A 24,146-nucleotide genomic window follows, 5' to 3' on the forward strand; every position below is an offset into this window, starting at 1 on the left:
TCTGCTGAGCCCCACTCTTTGATTGCTCACCTGTATTTCTGCAGCCCTGTCACACTGTTGGTTTCTGTGGTTTTTTTTTGTTTGGTTGGTTGATTGGTTGGTTTGGTTTGGTTTGGTTTGGTTTTTTTGTTTTGTTTTGTTTTGGTTTTGTTTGTTGTTGTTGTTGTTGTTGTTGTTGTTGTGTTTTGTTTTTTGTTGTTTTTTTTTTTTTATCTTAGATACGTTGCTGGTTTTCCCCTCCCAGCTCCATGCTTTGTGGCATTCGTTCCCCAGGCACATGCTGCTGTCTAAGTTCACATCTCATGGTCACAGCAGAGACACGCTTCCGTGCTGCACAAAGCCCTGCTGTCCCTGCCCACACAGCAGTTCCTGGAAAATACCTTCTGGGCCTGAGACATCTCTGGGAGACTCACTGTACTCATGGGTTCTCCTTGCTGTCCTGAACAGGTCTGAACGCTTGCACTTGTGCTATCATTGCCAAAGCCAGCAGCAAGTGATGTGGTATTCTCTTTGGCTCCTTGCCAGGATCAGGTTACACCAAAAGTGAGTGCCACTGCTTTGTGAATATCCTCACGTGGCTCCTTGGGGTGGGGGGCTCTCCTCAAGGTTTTCTTAGTCCTCTGTTAATTCCTCACACATTAAAAGCCTAAAAAGGGGGCAGTGTTGTCTCAGAGCTCCTCAGTATGGTCACTGACCTAAGTTAAGTTCCTCCCCAGGAAGATGTTAGAAAGCTGGTGGTATGGGGCAGGAAGCAGAGCTTGTGGTCAGGACAGAGCCACAGCATCTTGCAACAACCACAGGGCTGACTGTCCTCTGCAGGGCTGATTTAGAAAACAGAGTCATGAAGTGGTACCATTGCCCCAGCAGTGCCTTTTGCTTCAATGTGGTTCAACAAGAGGAAGTGCAAAGTCCTGCACCTGGAAAGGAACAACCCCAGGTACCAGGATATGCTGGGGGCCACCCAGATATAGAGCAACCTAGCAGAACAGTGCCCATGGTTCCCACTAGACATGAAGTTGAACATAAGCCAGCAGTATGTCCTTGTAGAAAAGAAGGCTAATTGTGGCCTGGGCTGCAATAGACAAAATAATGCCTGCAAATGCAGGGAGGCGATTCTCCCTCTCTCCTCATCACTGGTGAGACCACACCTGAAGTGCTGTGTCCAGGTCTGGGCTCTCAGTACACAAGAGACATAGATGTACTGGAAAGAGTCCAACAAAAAGCCACAGAGATGATGAAGGGACTGAAGCACCTCTCCTATGAGGAACAGCTGAGAGAGGTGGGACTCTTCAGCCTGGAGAAGGAAAGGCTCTGGAAGGATCTCTTCCACTTAAATACTTGAAGGGAGGGTGCAAAGAGGATGGAGCCAGGCTCTCTTCAGTGGTGCCCAGGCCCACAGCAAGAGACAGTGAGCACAAACTGAAACACAGGAGGCTCCCTCTGAACACCAAGCAGCACTTCTTTACCTTTCAGGTGACTTTGTGGTGGCACAGGTTACCCAGAGAGGTTGTGGAGTCTCCCTCCTTGGATATCATCAGAAGCTGCCTGGACATGGTCCTGAGCAACATGCACTGTGTGTCCCTGCTTGAGCAGGATTTGGATCAAGTGACCTTCAGAGGTCCCTTCCAACCTCAACTACTTGGTGATACTGTGAATACATATTACCTGAATGCATATGCAATGGATAGATCTGGTCAGAAATCATGTGCCAGCCACCTGCAGGGAAGCTGAGTAAATCCCAGCAGCCTTTAATTACCTGCACCAAATATTGGCCAAGAGGCTTCCATTGTGCCTGGAGTGGAGAGCAGATACTGCTTGCCAAAGGGAAGGACGAAGAACACCTGCTTCAAGATGGGAGCCAACAGGCTCTACATTAATTAAATCAGATATAAATCAACAATGCCAGTGATAATAAGAAAGAACAAGCGAGTCCAAATTATTAATATCAAAACAGATCAGAACTGCTGATACACAAGACTGTTCCACTGACAACTGCCCTCTTCCCCTCCCTTTCCCTGATTTTGTTTTGAAACTCCTTATGCCACGTGGAATTAAATAGAAAGCTTTCCATTTCCACCTCCTCAAAGCATCCAAAACATGATTTATTTTTTCCCTTTTTAAACACAAGAAAGTGCCCACGTTCCACAAGGGAAACTGAGGCATGGGGATTTTGGAGGGCTGAGAGCCACAGCCAGGGCAATTCACTTTATGCTGTCTGCACTGCAATGGGATTGCACCAGTGTGAAACATAAAACAGCATAACCCAGAGCAAAGCCCTGCCCCAGTGATGGCACCTGGCTCTCCACCATCACATAAAAGGAGTGTGTGTGTGCTCCTCCTTTTGCACGTCTCACAGGGGGTGAGCTGCTCTGCACTTTCTCCTTCCTGGCCGGGGGTTTTCTGTACATCTTTCTAGGAGTGTAATTGTCTGAGACCTTTGCTCCCCTGGCATGTATGACCAAATATTTTTCACAGGGGGAATGGAGCACAAAGAAAACCTACACTTTACTTCCAGTGAAGCTGTCACGGTCAGGTGTATGCAAGGTTTTTGGACCAGCCCAAGCACTTTACACAGGGCACATATGACAGGACATTGTCAGCATCCTCATGCTTTGAACACTAAAAGAAGAGCATGGGTGCTTGAAGCATCCCTGTTTCTAGCCCACCATGGTGTGTGGGGTCAGCCCACACTATCCTGCAGAACCTACAGTGACTCTGCCCCACAAATACAGCTCTGCTTCCCCGAGTCACCATGGTGCTCAGCTTTCTGACTGTCCCCCCATACATCAGTCTTGGGCATCCTCCACATGAAGTCGCACCATCCATCCCCTTGCTTGCCTACTCCCAGGTGAGCCATCCCTGGCACTTCTCGGAGATGTGCTGAAACCTGTGCTCACCAGGTGGCTGCTGTTGCAGAGCTGAAAGGTTTAAGAGCCCCAGCCACCTGTTTATAAGCATAGATAGGAGATTTGCACAAACAGGCAGCAGAGGTGAGACCTGGCTTTGAGAATCCAGAGGCAAAGGGGGCTCTACACCTGTTTCAGTGTAATTTTCCCTAATTACAGAGGACAGAGTGCTCATCAGCAGGGATGGTCACTGGCAGCCAGTGAGGCCCGCGAGACCTGGTGGGGTGTGTGGCCTCTCGCCACAGTGGGGCTCCCGCTGGGAGCCTGGGGACGGAGGGAGGCGGGGCAGGCTGGGGGCAGCTCTGAGCGCTGTCAGTACAAGTTCAGTGGGGTATTTCTCCTTCTGAGCGCGAACAGCAGACCTGATACTCCGCTGGGGGATTTACCAAACGGTAAGGATTTTGTCAGGAATTTTGCAGAGGCCCTCTTTGGAGAGAACATTCTGTGCCTGACCTCTTTGCAGTTCATTTGGCTCACAAGACACCTTCCTGTGTTGGATTTTTCTTCTCCTCCCCTTCCCTCCCTGCCTTTGGCCTTTTCTGTGAAGAGAAACAACCAGTCACTCTCCTGAGGAGCAACAGCAGTTGCAGCAGAGGAGAGGATGAGGGGAAGGTGCTTGCTCCTACCTCCAGCAGCCGAGCAGGGCCGTGCAGCTCTGCACATCCAGCATCCCTGTCACCGCTGCTCTGCAGTGTTCCAGCTTCAGAGCCAACTGTACTTCCAAAGAAATGAAAACACATATATGCATAATCTTTGCAGGCGCCATCAACGGTATGAGGCAAAACAGCTTTGAAAACACTTACTCATGTTCCAGCCACTCCCAATACTGGAAACATCATCAATGATAAATCATATCTTTCAATTAACCTTGATTTTTTTTTCCTTCAATACAAAACTAGCCAAGAATTTATCTTATTACAAATGTATATGTATGTTTGCCATCTACCCGCCCTCCCCCTGTTTTTTCCACTAATGTGTTCTCCTCACTTATTTGAAAGCCTTGAAGTCTAGGGGAAGGACTCTCATGGCTGCATGGACATGATCACTTCCCAGGGAACTGAGCACCAGAGGCTGCAGTGGAGAGAGATGGTGTCGAGGCTGAGGGCTGCATCATCATGATCTCCTGTCAACAACCTGCACTTGTCAGCACTTTCTGGTTGTCTTGCTCTTGACTGACTGCTGTTCACATCACTCAGTATTAACAGAGGGAGAAGAAAGACACACTTTTACTTAACTGTTTAGCTGACCAATGAGAGAGATCAGTTTAATGCACAGCCTTCCCCCCTAGAAGACTGCCATAATATCAACCCCATCATGTAGACTCAGAAATCACTGGACCCCCAGATGCATTTCCATAAGTCAAGATACTGTCTGATTTTCAAAACCTGTAAATATACACAGAGGGAGAATATAACAAGTTAGATATGCAGAAACAGCAAGGTACTTTTCAGTAAAAAGGGATTTTACATGTTTTTAATAAATCTTCAGAACAAACCCCCTGGTTTTAGATCCATAGTACCTCATATCTGTCACACAACCAGCTGACTCTCTAAGCCTCCTCATTATGGGGGTTTTAGGCAATTCTTTCAACACTTGTCTTTCTGGTCCAAATTTTTGAAGACGTTTAAGCTCCCACCCTAATACTGAATAGTTGTTTAAATATCTTTGAACAGCTGTTCTTCAGTTTCCTTTGAACACAACAAGCTTAGCAAGGGCCCTGTGTCCTCTCAACACGTTTCCATTGTAACTAACAAGCTCTCGTCTTGGTTAGGACCCCCTGACAGGTTGGGACCCCCTCATACAAGTAATGAAAGATTATCTATCTCTTCTGGGAAGTCAGTCTCTTTCATAGTGACCTGAGGCTCAGTATGTTTTTTGTCCATGAAGCCACACCTGATTATGCCAAAAGTGCCAGGAAAGGGCCGGTGCTGTTGTGCATCTCCTACAGCAATGAGAAGAAAAGGGAGGAAGGAAGGGAGCAAAAACCTATTAAAGAATCACAGAATCATAGAATGGTTTGGTTTGGAAGAGACCATAAAGAAACTCTAATTACAAACCCCCTGCCATGGGCAGAGACACCTTCCACTATCCTGCAGTATTGCTGATCCCTTTTCCATCATTGCACCTCCAAATGATAGGGCTTCAAAATCAGAGGTCTCTTGTCCCCCCTTAATTGTCCTTCACCTTTCCAGTGTCCTCTAGGACTGCACAAGTGATAATAACTTGTTTGTTCAGGGCAATTTTATGAATCAGCCTGTACTTACTGGCTTGACATACATGAAGTATGACATTTCATTAATTATGGCCAGGAATCCCCAGTGTCTTATTATGCTACATCTTGGACTTTACTAAACAGTAAACAGATTTGAAATGCTCCTCATAACATATGTGGAGGCAACTATTGTCAATAAGTATCATGGGGCTGGGGAAGGGAAAACAGAGAGGGAATCCTCTGAAACTCTAATGGTGTGGATCAGGGAAGGCATCCCTCAAGTTTGATTAGAGTAAGTCTTATCAGGAGCAGCTGCAATTGTAAATCACTGACTGGAGAGATAGTCAGAGAGATAGTCAGGCTTGATTTGGTTCTTGTTAGCAGTAGCTCTGACAGCAAGCTGCCAATGTGTTGCCAACACACAGAGCACTTGCAAGGAAGGGATCATCACGAGGCAACAGGTCTGACGGCATGGCTTCCCTGCTTTTGGAAATGTCTGCTTACCTGGCAGCATGCATACAGTGCTGAGAGAATGTCTGAAACCTACCTCACCTCCTGTAACAGTAATTTACTGCCTGTGCAAAAAAAAACAAAGTTCACGAGCATCCAGGAAGAGCAAAAAGATCATCTTTGAGATCTTTATTCTATTTCTTGTTCAGATTTACAAGATATTCTGGATAGGGAGCAAAGAAAAATATGGGCAAATATGGGAGTAGTCCTATTTGCTTTCTACAGTCACTGAATTAAGTAACATTAAGCTTATAATAAAGATAATCTTTTTTGCATAATCTTATTCACATAAGATTTTTTGTTTGTTTATTTGTTTTTCTCTAGTAAAATGTCTCCTTTTCTATGGACCTGTTTAACACCAATGAGAGAGAATCCATCCCTTCCCCCACATTGAGATCTGAAGAGCATTCACTTAACCAATTCATGAAGCTGATATGACTGTGCCTCCCCTCCCACTGCCACACAAGCTATTTGAAGCACTGATTTCAAAAACAAAGGAATTTCTGTAGAAATGTGTCTGTTTGCATGCTCACTAGAAAAACAAAGAGGAATTACGTTTTCAACAGACTGTTGGCTGCAAACGATAGAATCAGCTCTAGTGCAAAGTTCTTGTTTTAAATTTGGTACCAGCTGTTGATATTCTAATCAAATCCCCAAAGTTCTGCTGGCTTTTGTGACAGCTAATAAAATGGTCCAGGTCCTCAAAGTAATGTTCTCAGCCTGTGAGGAGACCATCCTGACCCTCCTGAAGTACATCATGAAATCTTCATGTTGTCTAGAGCTGGAAAATGTATGCTACATACTTTGGAAAGCCAAAGGGTGAGAAATGATCTGGGAGTAGTTCCCAGATAGGGTACTACAGTGGTCTTCCTGAGGGGTCAACAGAGAAGGGTTGGGCTGGTCAGGCACTTGTGTTTGTTTATACTGCCCCTGTTGTCTCAGTTCCTCTCAGAGCTTGCAATGCAGGCAAGGTCACCCAGCAACCCTTGCATCCTGAACTAGCTCCAGCCTGAGAGCCATGCCTGAACCACCCTCACAGGATGACTTCCACCACAGCACAGCTGTGCCCTGCAATCCCTGCCAGCTTCCAGCACACTTGCAGGCTCACAGAGAAGGACTGGTATTCTTTCCTGCAGGGCATGTGTTTGGTGATGATTGGCCTCCTTTGGAAATGATTGAATAAGGGTCCTTGGTCAAAACCTAGACTCAAGTATGTTAAGTACAACTTTCCATGACTTCAGAGACAGCTGTATCATTATAAAGGACAGAATTTGGGTTTAGGCTTTCTAATCTCCCTACAAAACTAACATTTGAAGTAAAAAGTAGGCTGAAAAGCAAGAAAAGTGATTTCACTAACTGTTGAGTAAGTTGCTCAATCCTTCAGATGTCAAAGGGACAACACTCAACTTGTATTAACAGTCCAGCTCCATTCCACAGATGAATCTCTGGTAATGTATAGATGTACTGGGTCTGGCTGGAATGTTAACTTTCCCAGCAGCAGCCCATTCAGTGCCGTACTCTGTACTTGTAGCTGGAACAGCAGTGTTATCACACCAGTGTTGTGTCTACTGCTGAGCAGCAGTGGCACAGCATTGGGCCTTTCTCTAACCCTCCTAGGGGGTGGGCAAAAAGTGAGAAGAGAAACATCACCAGGGCAGCTGACCTAAACCAATCAAAGGGATATTCCATACCATGTGGTGTCACACTCAGCAATAAAAGGTGGAAACAGGAAGAAGAGGGGAGGGGTGGGCTCTCGTTGAGAAGACGTCGGTCCTCCTCTCGAACACCGGCTGCGTGCGTTGAGGCCTTGCTTCAAGGACGTGGTCAATCATCGCTCATTTGTGGGAAGTAGAGAGTAATTTCTTTCCTCTGCACTTCCATATAGCTTTCATTTATTTTGTTTGTTTGTTTTCCTCCCTTTTTCCCCTTTTCCCTTTTACTTCCCCTTAGTTAAATTGTTTAGTTCATGGTAGTCTTTATTTAATTATTATAATTATTTCCCTTTAATTAAATTATCCTTATCTCAACCCGTGAGTTGTTCTTTGCTTTACTTCTCCCCCTCCTCATCTAAAGGAGGGGGAGTGAGAGAGCGGTTGTGGGGTTTAGCTGCCCAGCACGGTAAAACCACCACAATAGAAGACACAAAGAGTAACCCTAAACCACAGGCCCCTGTGTTCAAGGATTTTCCCCATTCCCTAACACTAAACTTTAAACTAAAATATAGGACAATGATGTATGCCTCCAGCTAGAACTTGCCCAATGTCATCAAGAAACTGTTAGCAAGAGCCACACAGCTTCTGTGCAGATCTGAAAGGTTGCCTTATGGTTCGGGGATGGTGTTGGATAAAAATTCAGAGCAAAGACTCTTAGAAAAGTTTCAGAACAATGCTATGGCAGCACTCTACGGAATTACTTGTGCCTTGAGTGCCTAACTTGAACTCCAAAACCCATTACTTGATCAACAGTTAGAGACCTAATAACACTCCCTCCCCCTGACCCAAGACGATGACATTAGTGAGACAAGTTCTTGTCTCTGAGGAGACTGAGTTTATGGAGTTTACAAGTTTTTGTTTGTTTGTTTGTTTTTATTTTTTATTTTTATTTTATTTTATTTTATTTTATTTTATTTTATTTTATTTTATTTTATTGTATTTTATTTTTTCACCCCTTCCCCTGTCCTGTTGAGGAAGGAAAGTGAGAGAGCAGCTGCCTGGGTGCCTGGTCAAGCCAAGGTCAAGCCATCACACTAAGTCTGGTGAAGTGGTAATGTCCAGGCTACCAAGAGGTCTTCCTCCATGCTGGAGACATGTGTCGGTTAGGCGGGAGATCTGGTCTTCACACAGTTGTAAAGAAAATGGAGCTGTAGCTATTAGAGGTGGAGTAGAGGAAATTACAGTTTTACCTAAATTCTTATGTGTGTTTTGTTCTTGCAGGAAAATGTAATTATTAATTCATGATTGTTTAAATTCCCTTTGGTTGCCTATGTTCCATACACAGGTACTAATTTCTTCTTTTCATGTACAAGTATTTTTATTCTGATTGATTGCACTAATATTTGAATAAAATTATTATTCGAAAAAGATAAATTTCAGCTTCTTAAATGCTTCAGTGATTAATGTGCAGTTTTTCCTTTGAGTGCTGGCAAAAAAGGCAAAACCTATGGAGATTTGACATTTTCGCCAAAAGAGGTACTCACTTTTGTTTTTGTTAAGAATGTTTAGATCAAATCATTCAACATTATTTATTTTTTTTTAAGAAAGAGTTATGAATTGCACATTGACCGTGAGCTACACATGTGCTATAGTAAGTACAAATATATTATCCAGATTTTGAATACAAAATTACTATTTATGTCACCGAGTTCATTCTTGCAAAATTGCCTAGGCACTTGACTAACCACTTGCACATAGAAATGAGTATTTTTGCTTAAGCAATTGAGAGCCTTATTTCAACAGTAGAATAGCCCTCTGAAAGCTTGTTTACTACATAATACAAGCTCAAGAGATATTGTTTTTCAGATTGTAGAAAATGAATGCTATACTCCCTGCATTCTGAGTATTGGATTACATCTCCGTTTATTTATTTATTTTTTTCAGTAAGACATATTATTGATTTTAAGACAAGGCTGTGCCTACATATGTTGCAGATGTTGCAGGATTTCTGTCTTTCCACATTTCCAAAGTCTTTTTCCAACATATTTTTCCCAAACAGGACATCAAAGTCTATTTCTGTCATATTTTCTGAAAAATGAAATTTGGAAAATATTCAGCTATTTTTTAGCAGTTCTAACCTTTCCACAGGTAAGCTGGGTAATTACTTCCTATCAGATGTTAATGATGCAAGTACATTCCTGCAAAACACTGGCTCTAGTTTAATCAGTGCCTTCCTACAGAGAATATCCCGTAGGAAAATCTTTTTGCCACACAGCATTACCAACCTTCTTTTCAAGGGTTCAGTGACATTCCTTCATCCTGCAGAAGGATGAAAATGTCCTTCCCTCACTTTTGGCAGATCACATTAGTAAACATTTCAATGTTATCCATTGGTAATAATCATAATTTTAAAAAATTATGCATTTTCATAAAGTCAAACATCAATTTTCATACTCTCTACCCTACTTATAAAATACCATGGAAGATTCCTGGATATATTTTATTTCCATTGGCATAGGCATCTATTTGGCTTAGAGGCTGCCTGCTTATAATGGGTTTATAGTGGATTTGCAGCAGGAGAGCAAGGCAAGGGAGCCAAAAAGCGCAGGTAGAGCTGGCAGTACCTCTACAGGCTGACAAAACCAGGGCTGTGGAGATTGTCAGAACAGCAGTGCCAGCCACCCCGGAGCTTCAAGGGCAGATCAAAATTGCAGTTGAGCCTGTTGTCAATCATACTACTCCAAAGGCAGTGATGTTGCAACTGGTGGGAGAGGGAGATGGTGAGGAACTTGGCAAGATTTCAGCCTGCCTCTAGCCTTGTTAAGGACAAAGAGTTTCCACAGCCCAGCGGCTTTCTCAAGTGTCAGGCTAAGGTTTCTTATTGAAGAGATCTCTTGAACTAAGTGTCTGTCTTGGGAATGCAGGTTCAAGAGCTAGATTGAGCCTGAGCTGACAGCTTCATGCTATCCTGATTTGATGACTTCCATCTGAATGTTTGATCCTACAGTTACGAAGGTCTCTTTAATTAGACAATATTCATTTCATTAACTCTGCTTTCAGAATATAAGAGCCTAACAGCAGGGACTGATTATTCTTTTCAGTGCAATGCAGATATTTTATTTTATTTTTTATGATCCAGTTGGGAAATACTTTTGGGAAACACTTGTTCAAAACAAAACAAGACAAAAAAGGGGGATTTTCCTAAGCCAAGAAAGAATACTCCTAATGAAATATTTTGGCTACAGAAGGTTATGCTGGTGTGGTACTAATGATGTACCTTTTTGCTGCTCTAAATTCAGCGCGATGAGAAGTGCAGCAAAGTGGAATCATAGTACTCTGTGAGGTGATTCAAACGTGCACACAACACATAGACTTGGGGTAATCTGCATATACTCTCACTTGTTCTCCCACTCTGTGCTTCTCTCCTCCATCAGCTGGACTCCAGGTCCCTTCAAAACTGATGACAAACTTTCCATTGACTCATACAGGGTTTGGACTGGATCCTGGCTTGCAATATATGTCTGTTCAATAAGTTGAATATAAAACAAGCAGAACCAGGAGGGCAAATCCCCCAGATCTGTGCTGCTAATCTGAGAATTTTTGGGGGAAATGTTGTTGTTGCTGTTGTTTTTTAAGAGTAAAATAAATTAATTAATAAATAAAATAATTTTTCAAGATTTCAGGTAGGAAGGGCTATAATGTGTGAGAATTTGCTCAGGAGGGAGTGCTATTTTTTATTTTTTTTTTCGTAGCAAGTCATCACAATTAATTTGAAATAAATAAATAAATAAATAAATAAATAAATAAATAAATAAATAAATAAATAAATAACAAAGCAGGATATTAAACCCCAACTTTTTCATTAATACTTAGGATAGCAATATAAGTGGTATTAGTAGTCCAAATTTTGGTTCCAGCATCTAAGGTATTTAAATTTCTTCACTAAAGCATGCTGAAAATAATTTATTATTTTTTTTTTCTGAAAGGCTTACTTATGAGAAGATCTGGGATAGAGGAGTAACACCTAAAAGTTGATGGATAAAAAGATACTAAAGGTTTAGAAACATTACACCACCCAAACCTGACAAAGTTATTGCTCTGAAGGCTTTAAGCTGCCCAGGACAGAGTTGGCTATGTGTTTGGTGAGAGCCTGCAAGAAGTCTTCTCCTTGGCATCATGGGGCTCTGAAATCTATGAAATCCAGTCTTTCTCCTGTGAGAAAGCAGGGTCTGGCAGGGTAGGAAGGAGATAATCATCCAGAAAGGAGAACTGTTCAGCTGGGCAGGATTCAATGGAAAGGCTGCAGAGCCAGCACACCAGGCATAGGATGTGCCACCTGAAGCTGGACCCAAAGGCAGTGGGGGACAAGTGGGAGCCCCTCAAGGGCCCTAGGTTTTACATGCTTTGTTCCATTTGTAAAGCATGATCCATCAAGAGAGTGGGAGTATATGAGAAATTCATCATTTGTAGGACCTGGCTCAGAGCTTCCACCAGTATCAGCACTTACCCAATTTTGTGGACCCTCTGGCTTGTGCGGGGTTCCTACTCAGGGTTTTTAACATCTGCATCCTGTGATTTCAAATGCAGCCTCACCAGATTTAAGTCCTAACCCACCAACACACATAGCCCCACATTGCTGCTGGTGGAGCCAGGCCTGTGCTCTCAGCATGCACACAGGAGGCAAGACCTGGTTATTACCGAGTAGCCCAGGGCAGTGTGATTGCAGTCCCCCTCTGTACACACACATGACCTTCAGGGACCCTGCCCACCTCAAACTACAAGCAGTGTTTGGAGATTTGCTGGGGATCCATCTTCAAGTGGGTTTCAGTCCATGCAAACTGTGGCTGTGTAGCCTGGCCCAAAGGCAAGCTATGTAAGGGATTTAATTTTTTAATCTTATTCTTTGGGGTCTTCTGTTTGTTTTTCAGTATAAGTGTTTCATTATGTTATATAGTGCTGTGGCTCTTGGAGAGCTAACTAAAAGTACTGTTACATTATTTTATTATGAGTTCTGCTTTCCAGACATGCTCTAACTGATGAAGCTTTTTCTCTGATAACCAAATTGCCTGCATGATATTGCTGTGATAGTTGGGACTAACAAGACAATGGGGCTGCGCTATATTACACAGTGAAAACCTGATAGCTTTTGCTATTGGATTTCATGGAGCAAGGATTCTTTGCTATATACTTCAGGAGTGCCTACAACTGTAAGGGTGGCACAACCCAGAAAGGATGCCGAGATGATCCATTAAGTGCAGTAAATTATGAACTGGGATGAAATGTTGTGAATGTTATGGTGCACGAGCATGTCAAACTGTATGCACAGCTCCATTTTCTGGAGGGTGTGCAGAGAAAGTCAGGTTGCATGAACAGCAGGATCTCATAGCTGAAGAACCTGGATGATGCCATGAAGGAGACAACTGTAAGAGCCCTCTGCCACTGAGTGCTTGTGTGGGGCTGCACAACTTGTTCATGTTTCTTCTTCATTCATAATCCTTGGTCCATAAGACTCTACAGTATCATGTGTTTTGACTGCAGTGCTGCCAAATGCTTAGGATTATGAAAAAAAAAAAAAAAAAAGCCCTATCTATTTTACAGTGGGTACTTAAATGTAGGATGTGCTTTTTCCTATAACATTGTTTTCTGCCCTTCACTTGTGGTGGAGAAACAGACAAGGCTGTGACATTCTCAGATGCTGCCATGGGTCACAGGCAGCAGGAAATGGAGGAAAATTTTGCTGCTGCCTCTGGATTAGGGGTCATTTGCTATTAATAAAGCACAAGGGGTGTTTCTCCTCTGTAAAGAGGAGAAAGCATTGCATAATGTCTCATTAAAAAAAGCACAAATGGTTCCATGTACAAAATCAGCTAAGATTCCCACAGAAAATAAGGTATGAACTTGTGATTAAAACTTTGTCATCATGAAGATACAGAGTTCACCTGAACTACAGGCAGAGGCTACGGAGCCAGCTAGAACCAGGACTTCACCCCACCCCTTCCGTCAGGGCAAACTCACCAGAATTAGGCATGGCCACATTGCTGAACTTTAATTGTGGCAACTAGCACTCATGCAATGAGTGCATGACCACATTCTCTATCCAGCTGCAGGAATTCCAGCAATAAAGAATTTGCAGCCCCATAAGGAAGGTGTTGGCTGATTTCTGCCTGTGCTCATAGGTAAGAGAGAGGGCAGCACCCTCAAGGCGGGCCATGTCTTGTCTTACACCAATTTGTTTCCCTTTCCCATGCCAGCAAGGGTTGGCCCAAGCAAGGCCTTCCATGTAGTCGGGAGGCACTGTCATCCCACACAGATGAAGCATGAGTGCTCACTCTCTATCTCAACCCTGAAGGCACGGGACTTCACTGTGCCCTCCAGTATGAAAGCACCTGAACATTCCCTCTCATGGAAAGACGAAGCCCTGCAGCACAACATTATCCTCTCCTCACGTCTCTCCCCTTGACACTGTGGTCAAGGTCTGCATTGTGAGCGCTTTTCCTTTTGTGATCCGTTCTCATTATGTGGTCTCCAGTGCTCTTTTATGATGTTCTTCTCCTCTATTCTTCTCTGCACTTTGAAGTGCTCTTGCATGAAACAGCATGACATAAAATAAAATGACATTCGTTATTAACACAAATGAAACATTTGGTTTCAATTATCTCCCCTCTCTCCAGTTGTGAGGAGTGAGAATTCCCTCATAAACACAGGCAGTGTTTTAAGAAATTGCAGACTTTACAGAGCAAGAAGAAGGAAGAAAAGCAGACCCCGAGACACTGAGCTTGTCACAGTAAACCAAATGATAAGACGGAATAAAAGTCTGGTCCAGGGTGCTTCCCACATGCATAATCACACAGACATGGATAGCTGCATGGGCTAAAAATGGGAACAAAATCAAACGCCAAAGAACCATCAATTAAGGTCTAAATCAAGAATTGACTTTGCCACTGACCTATGTGTGACCTTTGGAGAGTCAATTTGCCTCTTTGCATTTCTGGTTTCCCACAGGCTGTGTTTTTGTCTGTTTGGCTTGTCAATAGGGGAACTAAAGGAGGAAAAAGTCTCTTTAGTCAAGGCATTTTTCCTGACATATCTCCATACCAGTCCCAGCTTTAGAAGGATATTTCTAGGCAGAATCTCTCTATCTGCTTTCCAAAACAAGGGAGAACAGCCATGAGACGTAGAATCTTTGTCTCTCTCCCAATTCTGCTAGTTTTACTATCATTTTTTCCCCTCTTCCATTCAGCCAGATAACGATTAACCTTTAAAAATAGCGTGCATGGCCTCCTTGAACTGAGAGCAATAAAAAGGCTTAACAGTATGCAAAACAGAAATCTATCCAACCTCAGGGTAACACAAGTCTATTATCCCAGCCTGTTCCATAAAACAGCTGACTTGACAGCCCATGTCAGCATGGAATGCAGTTAGCTCTGTTTTTTTTCGTCTCTGTTTAAAAATGATCCCATTGAACCTAGGCTATGATGCACTGCAATTGGCATTCCTAGGAATTGCACACATCTTGAAAGTAGGACTAGAGCAAAACCCTCTCCAGGGATTGCTGCACTGCCCATGGGACACAGCAGAAACACTCCCTTCATTTGAAATAGTTTTGATGTACATCAAAACTCTCACTGAGAAACTGTAGGACCAGGGCAGATGTAGCTGGGGTGGGCAGTTTGCTAATCGTGTGCACAGGCTGCACAAGTGAGAGAAGGTTTGGCTACTCTTTTGCTTTGTGATCCTTCAGAGATCCCTTCTCCCTCCTGAGGTACAGCACAGCTGCTGTTTAGAAGGGTATAGCACCACAACACATGGATGTAAGGAAGGGAGGGAAGCAAAATAGCATGTGTGGTAGAGGAAACTTTAAGTAAGCTAAAGGCTATTACTCATATTAGAGCCAGAACCTCCACCCAAGCTCTCTTAGTTTCCTCCAGCAGTGCAAAATTCACACACACACACACACATGCACACACTTCTTCCCTGAAAGAGTTTTAAGGGAATTTCCCTGTGGCAGAGAGATGGAATAGGCAGTAGTGGCACAGCTGTTTCATTTTTCTTTACAGGAATGATTTATTATATGGAAATCAAGAAATTTTATGGAAAGCAGGTAATTCTATAGGCAAAGAAAATATGTTTCTTTTCAGCTTTTTCAGATTTATGGCCCTCATTTTGTATGTGATCATCAGAGGGCCTTTTTCTTCTGCAGTTTAACTACAGCAAAAATCCTCCAGAGCAGTGAAGAGCAGAGCTGGATGCTCGGAAGGGGAAGTTCATTTGTTGTTTTCACCTTTGCTGTCAACCTACGGGGTTGAAATGCAGAAAAAGTGTGGTGTGGGAGGGCAGGTATTTCTTTTACCCTGTTCATCCCTTCAGTGGGAGATACTGTGACACTTTTTTACTGTGACTATCAGTTTCCTAGAAGAGGTATATATAATGCAGAAGCAGTGGGACCAGTCTTTGGATAAAACCCCTGGAAGGAGATAATCACTGCCCTAACACTTCAAAAATTTGGAGTTTTGCTTCAGGTCTATCTTAAGCACTGGTGGGAGCTGGGTATTGGGTGTATACTCATTTTTAGAGGAGTGAAGTAGCCATTAAACATGACACACAGATGGTTTGCTTGTTTGTCCATCCTGTGACTGGTGTAGGTTTATGCCAGGACTGGGTGAAAGTAAGGAATACTGGGCACAGCACACAGTGCTAACTAGGTGTCAGAGGGGGGTTTTGGGACATCTTAGCTCTTCCTGACCACCTTGCTGATATTACCTGGGCATTAGCTGTGACTTGAAGCTGTAGCAGTTGATGCTTGTTGACTCCTCTCCTCTCCTCTCCTCTCCTCTCCTCTCCTCTCCTCTCCTCTCCTCTCCTCTCCTCTCCTCTCCTCTCCTCTCCTCTCCTCTCCTCTCCTCTCCTCTCCTCTCCTCTCCTCTCCTCTCCTCTCCTCTCCTCTCCTCTCCTCTCCTCTCCTCTCCTCTCCTCTCCTCTCCTCTCCTCTCCTCTCCTCTCCTCTCCTCTCCTCTCCTGTTCTTTTTCTGCTCTTGAGGTGAAAGATGTAGGGGGCAGACATGTCCCTGCTGGTCTGTAGCCTTCATGGGAACCAAGCACTGGAAGAAATTCCAGTCCTTGAAACCTCAAGGCTCCACATAAGCCCAACTCAATTCCAAGGTACAATACAATGCCACAAATATATCCTCTTCCATCTAAAACAATTATGGGGCAAGTAGAAACATGGGGTGCATTTTTAGGGAGAATGGGGTTTGTATCTTTTTCTGACTGGAGGGGGGGGCTGTTTTATAATGTAGAGTGGGAGAACACACACTGTAAAATAGGTACGGATAATCTTTTATGAATTTAAAGAGAAAAAAAAGAAAAAAGAAAAAAGAAAAAAAAATAAAACAATGGATGAAGAACCAAAAGCTTTGAAAGGGTGTTTCACTTAGGTTTACACAGACTTTATTAATACAACTTTACCACATAATATTAAATGCAGTTGACCTTTCTCTTTTACTTGTTTGTTGTTAATAAATCTCCAAAGACATGTTTTTTGATATATGTTATACTTTTGCACTTGGTTTCTTACATGGGTTGAATAACCTATGTTTTTCATTAGAAAACTATAATCATCAGTCTTGCCTGCCGCCCACTACACAAGGAGAGGAGCTGGAACAGTGCCACATATGCACCATCTCCTTTCTCCCAGAAAACCATCTTCCTTCCTCTGCCAGCTCCTAGCTCCAGCTTCATTTTTCACCACCAAAGAGCTGCCCACGGCTCCAGACTTTGCTCTCAGCACAAATTGTTCCAGACCTCCCTTCTCTGAAGGCTGCAAGTTTTCATTTCTCTGCCTCTAATTGCCTGTGTCACTTAGCTATGAGATGTGAAAGGCTGCTCAGATACACACCAGAGTGTGGCCAAGCATTCCCCACAAACAATAAGCTGCCACCTTTGCCGTGGTGAAGCCCCAAAAGATGGCACACGTACCACCTCAGGGAATTTGGCCCTGTTGGTTTGTCATCCTGTGCAGCTGGGGAATAAGAGGTTTCTATTGAATGTCAATTCTTATTTATTAGAACTTGCAGTCAAACAATAGCCCACACACAGGGAGTGTCTGACAGACTGAAAAATATGCATGCAACTCCATAAACACCTCAGCCTTGTTTTCGTGTGTGTGTGAAGGCAGGGGATACTCTTTCCTTCATGCTTCAGATGTTGCTTCTTGACTTCTGCCTATTAGCTTTGGTTCTCTGGATTGCTGGTTAAAGATATGTTGAGACCTCGGTGCATGTCCTTTTCCTTGAGAACCACAAAAAAAAAAAAAAAAAAGGAGGGTATTTTGAACTGCCACGCTCCCACAGAGGGTTCCTTTGTTAAGCAGATACTATCTTCCAGTACCACTCCAGTTTCTGCTTATCCTCTCTGGTTGCTGATCTGGAGCGGATGTACCATGAACTTTCAGTGGATTATGAGACAGCAGACCTTATGTTTGTTTTCATTGAGTGAAGTAAGAAGTAGCGTGCAAGCCCATGTGACTTCAGGGGAGGGGGTGGGGGGGATCACAGATTTTAACTCATTCAAAAGCAGAAAATTTTTGAAAAAGGATATCCTTTTCCTTGTAGGAAAATATCTTCTCAAGTTTCATGGAAATCTTCATGTGAATGTTTTTAAACCTAGTTCTACAGAAGGGTTGAAAATTAGATAAATTGACTTAACAGTGTCCCACTGAAAGCAAAAAAAAAAAAAAAAAAAGGCATAAGTCAGGTGGTGACAATGTCCTTAGAGCACATGCAAGCACCCCTTCCTTCCCAGACTCGTGTTTAAGGAAATCTGAAGGCAAACGAGAGGCAAACAGAACAGGAGAGGCATTACTGTGTTTGAGAAAGAGCCCCAGTAGCAAGGAAGATTATTAAGTGAAGCTGATGAAGAGACAAATTCATACCTTTAAAGCTTCACTCACTTATTTTTACTTAACCCATAGCTACCACAACCACAATGGTATGTGGAAACTGGTGAAATGGCATATTTAAGGGCAAATAGCCCAGTCCTTCTTCCAAACAGGAGTGGATCCAGACTGAACAACTAATGTAGCACTCGTAAGCTTGAGTAGAGCATGAGGAAATGGTTTAGATGTTGTAGCATTAGCTATATTATTTAGCTATTTCTGCCATCTCATCAAATTTCTTTGACCATAATTTCACCAACCTTTTCCCTTTAGAGGTGTCCACCACACATGAGCATGTGAAGAAAGGCATATCCAATTACTATGATGTTCCTTATGACAACTAGACAAGGTTTGCAAATTTCAAACAACTGGTGATTTGCTACTGACTGGCTTTTGCTTTTGTCTCTCTTATCTCCCTCTTTTGTCCCTCTTATTATCAGGCACCTGAAATCACTAGCTGTTGTCAGGAGTGATGGCCTCAAGGCTTGTTACCCCTACAAATGCTATTCAAAACCAGAGAAGCATCAGGAATTATGCCTGCACCTCTTGAAGTAGCTATGGAGCTCCAACAGACTTAAAGACAAGAGAGACCTAAATTAAATGTAAAAATTAAAGCCAAAGGAGGACATTTGAAATTAATAAGAACAGACATATGATTTAAAGCTACAAAATGTTTGTAAAGGCCACTGAGTATGACAAGTGCCTTGAGGAATGCATCCAACACCATCCCTGATAATGGGAAAGGAAGATTTTTGTAGATGGGTTTATAAACATCTTGGGGAATTGCTTAAGTAGTAATCTCCAGGGGATGCTCTCTTGCTTCTTCCATTATATAGGCCATCTGATTGAAAATCTAAATCCTAGGCTTCATGCATTTTTCCTCTTCCTCTCTACTTATTGTTTTAAGCTTTTTTCTAATTAGCTGATTCAAAGTCTCTCCAAAGAAAAGTTTATATGACATTGTTGCCACAAGGATTCTTGCCAAGAAAATGAGCAGGGCAGATGCTGGCTGACTTGTTGATTCACTCACTCAACAAAAAGCTATGTGGATGATTTTGTTTTCCTCTGAGGTGCAGATTGTCTCTTTCCTCCATGCTTTCTTGGACCTGCATGGACCACATGCCTAATACAAGCTGTTGCTAAATTTCTGTTAACCCACTCCTGCCTGGAAGTTCATGAATAATTTATTATTGGATTCAAAAGCTCCAATATCCAGCTCCTCTTCTAAATCAATTCTCAGTAGTCTGTGTACTTGAACCTGGTTTGTATCTTTCTACCTTTATTTTCTACTAGTGTCTAACCAATATCTTCTCAGTGAAAACAAAGAGATATAAGTTCAAGGATTCATTGGAAAGCAAACTTTTATTTTTGTTTTTATTTTTTGGATGGGAAAATTAAGTTTTGAATTCAATCAACATTTTTGTGCAGCACACTTCCCTCAGATTGTTCTGGTATTTCATTTGAAAGCCAAGAATTGGGGAGAATGTGGGTTTTGACAAAAGAAAAACATTTTAGTGAAAATGAAGAAGATTAATCACTGCTACATTTTATGCTGGGGTGAAGAGAGCTCTTTTCCAACTGCTTCTGACAGACACTTCCAAGACCTTTCAGTGGCAAAAAGTTAACTTAGGTCAGTGGGAGGGTTTCCTTCTGATTCTGCTGCTCTAATCCATAGAGACAACCCTAAACTCCCTCATGGCTTACATGTTTAAACATGGATAGGATCTGGGGTGTAGCCAAAATTTTATGCCTATATGAGATTCATCTGACTAGTCAACAGCAAAATGTCTCGACTATGCAAATTGCAGCACAGACTTTTGGAGTTACCCTGCTCAAAAGGCTAGATCTCTGCTACTTCACTACCCATGGCCATTCCTTCATGAGTTGAAACCTATGGCAACTAGTTACAAAAGACATGATTTCTTGAAATAACACCAGTTTTTGCCATTCTGTATGTTGGCTTTTTAATGTACGTATTTTATATATGTCATTTTGTAATCAATTTCTGAAAGTTTGTGCCTATATAGCCATATGTTGACTGTAGGAAAGGAAACAAAAAAGTTGTTTGTTTGTTTGTTTTGAGAAATTCTCAAAACTTTTTCACTTTTCCTAAATGAGTAAAGTTAGGAATAAGTTCAGTTATGAAGGAACTTCTTAAATCTGATTCTTAGGCACAAACACCTCTCCATGTGTCAAAAAAGGCAAAGAATTAAAATTCTTTCTTCTGGGATTCTGCTGAAGTTCCTGAAATTACCATAGATAAAAATGTGTTAGATTATAAATCATGATTGTATGTTCAGTGCTTTATTTCTTGAATTGTGATTTTTATTCATTTTGATTTCAGCTGCTCTAAAACTTTCCACCTTAAGGTAAAGGGCAATTGCTTTCTCTTTCTGTCAAAATGGTAAGAGCAAAATATCTGGAGGAATTAAATGGTGATGTCATTCCAAGAGGGAAACGCACATCAGCTGTGAAACTGTTTCTCACTCCACCTTGGAAATATTTCGGTACTCCTGAGAAAATAAATATTTATTTGATGGCAACTTGGACAGATTTAATGCTGCTACACAGAAACAAGAGGGAATGACACATCAACACACCCTGGGTACATTGAAATGATTTCTCAACATAAACAATACTATGTAATGTACTAATTCATTTTTCTTTTAATAAGAAAAGAAAGTCAGTGTTATAAACCGAAGCTGTGCTCTCTGATATATCTGTCTCAAACTAAAATCGACCAGCCTTCTATTCTGATAACCCAGGCTTTCTTGTGCTATGACAGGTAGGACCTTTATTTGTCTGAATTTTAAAATTACACATACTAAACATCTCAAATATATGCAATCACTTTCCCCTACAATGAGATCTTAATGTGCTTTTGAAGTTAGGAAAATAAAAATAGAGATGAAAAAAAAAGGGAACTGAGAACTTAAGATCAAGGCCTGGAATTTTGGAAAGGTGAGTTTGAGTGCTGGCTTCATGACAAGTTTTTTGTATTTGTGAAACTGTTGCTTGAGGCTTACAGTTTGGTTTTAAAGCTCATTTCCCAAACCCACAATTTTTTCCCTTCTTAAGAAAAAATGGCTATAATTTAAAGACCTGAAGAAGGTCCATATTTAAAGGCCCATACCTAGCTATCATGTGGGTGTAGCTTGACTGGCTGCTTAACAGTCATCTTAGGGCACAGGACTTCCTTACCCGTTCATCCAGAAGAGGAATGGTCATGCCTCCCCATCGGTTCAGCAGGGATTGGAGGTCTTAACAGTCAATTTGACATGTGTTTCTAATGTAGGACACCAATGCAGTGTATCTCTCATGACTACAGCAAAATCATCACAAAGGAACTTGGCCTTTTAGTTTTACAGCTCCCTGTAGACATTTAGAACAGAGTATTTGTTTACTCAGTTGTCTAGCCATGTTTTCCGGGCCCAGGTAAAAAGTTGAATTAGAAAGCCTAACCCTGAAGCTGAGAAGTTTTAACCCCCCATTTACTTCCCCACTAACATGTGCAAGGAAGTAGAAAAAGGCAGAGCCAGAAGCAGACTCCAGCTCTGGGTGTCTTCTCAGAGAATCACAGAATAATTTAGATCATAAGGGACCTCCAGAAGTTGTGTTGTCTTACCCTTTTCTCAAAGGGGGTCTAATTGTATCAGGTTGCTCAGGAACCTCTCCATTGAATCTTGAAACATCAAAAAAGGCATTTAATACCAATGCCTTTACCATGTCCTTTGTCACTAGGTCTCTGACCCATTAACAGTTTTTGCATATTTCCAAGTAATGTGTCCCTGCTTTCACCTTCCATGTCCTTCCTATCCATGTTTGAACTGGATCACTACTACACTTTAACTATCTGCACTTTTTTGTTCTTGTGCTCCAAAGAGGCTGTCCTTGAAGATCAGCTAACTTCTCCATTTTTGGTGTTTTCTTTTTTTTTGTTTGCTTGTTTGTTTGTTTTGTGGTGGTGGTGGGTTTTGTTTGTTTGTTTTTATCCACTCCAAGGGTGTTTTCCCATGGCACTGTTCCAAACAGGTCCCTGAACAGGCTAAATCTGCTCTTCTGAAGTCCAGGCTTGTCATTCTGCTGTTTATCTTGCTCACTCCTCCCTGAAACTTAAACTTCACCACCTCATGGTCCCAGCAGCCATGGCTGCCCTCAGCTTACAGATCTTCAGGTAATTCTTCATTGTTAGTGAGTATCAGGTCCAACAGAGCATCTACCCTAGAGCATCTCCCTAATCAGTTTAATTGATTGCATGCATCATGCAACCATACTCCATAAACTCCAGAAATCTCCTGGATTACTTGAGGTTTGCTGACTTTAAAAATCAGTGTAAGAGGGTACCATGAGCATATACAAAAGTTAATTTATTTATTTATTTTGCCCATTAACAACAAAACAAGACTGAATTGTGTTATTTTAAGAGATGTGAAGTATATCAATAAACCCTACTTAATCCTTTCCACTGAAACATAAGGGACACATTGTGGAGTGTAATGATTCCCATCTAATGGTTCCTTGTTTAATTAAAAGACATTTTGATATGAATATTTTAGTATCAACCATTCACTGCTGCATCATCTGCTACTGTCCATGCCTTCTCTTGCATCACTGCACTCATCTCTAAGCACCAGATGCAAATGGTACAGTGTCACTCTCTGACATCAATGACAGTCTTCATGGAGGAAGAGAAGGTCCATATTCTCTAAGACCATATTCTCCTGCAGGAGGTGAACTGCCACCTTGCACCACTGTAATGGCATCACAACTTTATCAAGTGCAGCACGCCAAATTCAGAGTCACTCTAGTTTACAGGAGAATCCCTTTTTTACAGTGGGCTGGATCAATGAATCCTGTAGTAAGCTTTTTGCCAGGCCGTGCTACCATGTGGCAAATGGGGTGGTTTTCCTATAACTAAATTCTGAAACAGAAGTTAAACACTACTGGGTTGCCCTGGGACCTTACTAAGAGCAGCAACCTAGAGACTGTAAGCCAAAGCTTAAAAATAAAGGGTCTGTGAGCAACCAGCCTGGGACTAGCCCTAATAATTTGATGAAAAATTCTTCACCCACCTCAGCTCCTAGGCAGTAGTAATGCCTTGAGAGGTGTTGTCAAGGTCTGCCTGTCCCCCTTCAGTCGCTGCCAGCTCCCCACCTGCCCACTTTGAAGGCTTGAGGGGCTGTTGCAGAGCTTGACCTGATCCACAGCACCTAGGGATGGGAGGGCATCAATGTCCTTGCACATGGAAAGAAGACATTTCAGGACAGGATATCACAGTCCAGCTGTGGTACGTACACCCTGTGAAGACATCTGGAAACTCCACATATCCTTCTGAGTTTCTCATATGGATTAGACCATCAGTGTAAGAAGTGGAGCAGAGACTTGGTCTCAGGGAAGCTGAGCTCTGCTCTTTGTTCTTCTGAAAGCAGCTGCATAGCCTCAGCCAAGACACTAAGAAGTGTTTAAGCCTCTCACTTTGGTAGCAGCAAGAGCTTGAAGCCAAAGTAACTATAGGGATGGGAGTGTTATTCATGTGTATAACCTCCATGGGATAACGTTCATGAGCAATCAGGACTGTGAACCAAGGAAATACCCAAAAGGATCTTTCGTAAGGATGTAGTTGAAGAAAGCTCTATAGAAGTAGTTGCAGTCTGCTGCCTAAGAAAGCGTGATTCATCCGCTGGTGGCAACAGTCTACTAAATTGTTCAGACAAGAGGGTTTAGTAAAATAGCCTTCTACCATGATGAATTGATTGATTCTCTTTGGTGCAGGGATGCTTTATAGACTTTTTATGGAAAGCCCTGACAAATTCTGCTTCATACATGACAAGAAGTTCTTTCCTCTTCTCTCACCACAGCAGTAAGCCATTTCTCCCTTTCTTCTCACCCCTCAAGACACTGCAAGATGTTAGTCTTGGCTTTTAATTACAAGC

This window comes from Netta rufina (assembly GCF_964035555.1).
Source record: "Netta rufina genome assembly, chromosome: Z".
Taxonomy (NCBI): Eukaryota; Metazoa; Chordata; class Aves; order Anseriformes; family Anatidae; genus Netta; species Netta rufina.